Source organism: Bombyx mori, chromosome W (assembly GCF_030269925.1).
Source record: "Bombyx mori chromosome W, ASM3026992v2".
Classification (NCBI taxonomy): Eukaryota; Metazoa; Arthropoda; class Insecta; order Lepidoptera; family Bombycidae; genus Bombyx; species Bombyx mori.
Window position 1 is genome coordinate 3,364,164 of NC_085135.1, and position 1,762 is coordinate 3,365,925.

The window sequence follows — 1,762 nt, forward strand, 5'->3', positions numbered from 1 at the left end:
ACGGATGCTACTTAAAACGTGGTCTATGGTATTAACAATCTAGTAGGGTTCGGTTCGCATAATTCTTCAGAAAATCCTATACTGGCTATAAATAACCTTCAGACTGCTTACATACCTGGGCCAGTTCATTTAAAACTCTTCAGGTATGTAAGTATGCCCCTTTTAACTTAGACCGGAATTGTTATCCCTTCAGTTTTTCGAACTGGACCGGATAATGCTAGACCGAATCGCAATCCCTGTAGCTAATTGTTGTGGCTAATCTGGATGAAAATCCCTATAGCCAAGCCATTGGACCGGACAGACCATTCAATGACTTCAAACTTTTTTTTTTTTTTTTTTTTTTTTCTCTTTTTTTTTTGCTAGTCCGGATTAACATCTCTCTAGCCACATACAATTCTCTTTTTTTTTTCTTCTTTTTTTTTTAATCTGCATGTACGGTAGCTTTTGTTAAAACATTTCTTAAACCAGAACATTTATACGGAATTTCTTCAGAAATAGTGCGAGACCGACCATCGTTTTCTACATTTCCAACACCTGCACCTGAGGTGCCTGAGCTTACAGACATTGTATCACTACCCACAGACTATGTTTGCTGTATCGCTATTTGCGGACAAAAATGTCGCTTCTATTGTCAGTGATAGAGTCGTCATCATTAAGATCAGTTTCATGAACAAGATTAATTAACCCATCTGTGTACGCCGTCACGTCATCGTCACTATAATTTTCAGAAATTTCTAGTAGGCCTGACGGGCCTCGAGGTATTTCACGTAAGTTTTCATGGGGAAATTTGTACACTCTATTAGAACTATTTACATGTCTCAATTTATACCTATCGTTTTCCATAACTGCAGTAATGTTGAAGGGACCTTTACATTTTCGGTCAACTTACGAAAACAAAATCCCCAGCGGAAAAAAGTTTGACTTTAGCTTTGCCTCGACTAAACCAAGGGATTATCACTCTGTTGAAACTTTAGATATTTCAAGTGAACTACCCTGAACGGTAAACATCTATTCTATTGGAGTAAACCCTGTTACTTGACAACGTGTACTATTAAGGGCGAGTTGAATATCCCCTAACTGCTCTTGCCATGATTGGTCCGAGTTACTTTCAGATCAAAGAGTGACTTGTTCATGAAACCTCTTACCATTGAATAAATTACTATGGCTTTGTTTTATAAGACTACATTCGGACCCTCAATGGAACATAAAGGGGAAGCCAAAACCACTTATCTGTAACACACTGAAGCTCTGGAACACACGTTGACGTCTCTGGTTGCACCTGCCACAGCACCTGGAGCAGTGTCGTTTTTCTTCTTGTAGCGCATGGAACACCCAGAAGCTACATGACTCGCATCACCGCACACGTAACAGCTGACTTGCAGGCGAGAGCCGGGCGCCCACGGATGAGGAGGTTGTTCAGGTTTTGCTGGAATATCGAAAAAAGTTTGAGAGCAGTATCTGTCGCAACACCCTTCGGCACGATGCCCAGGTTTTCCGCAGAAATGGCAGCTTCCACGGAAAAAAACTTCTAGAGCGTTTTGGTTCTTTATCAGGATCTTCGTTTTTTCTTTTGAGGGTAAAGCCACGTAATGTGTGAAATAGACGATTTTTTGTGGTAATAACGACAGAGTTCAATTCCCGACGGATTCTTTCATCACACTGCGACAGTATTGATATAACAAATCCGGTGGCTATTTGTTCTGGCACATTAGCGTCGGGAATCTTCTTTATAAGTTGCCATAGCCGGATACCGGCTTCAGCT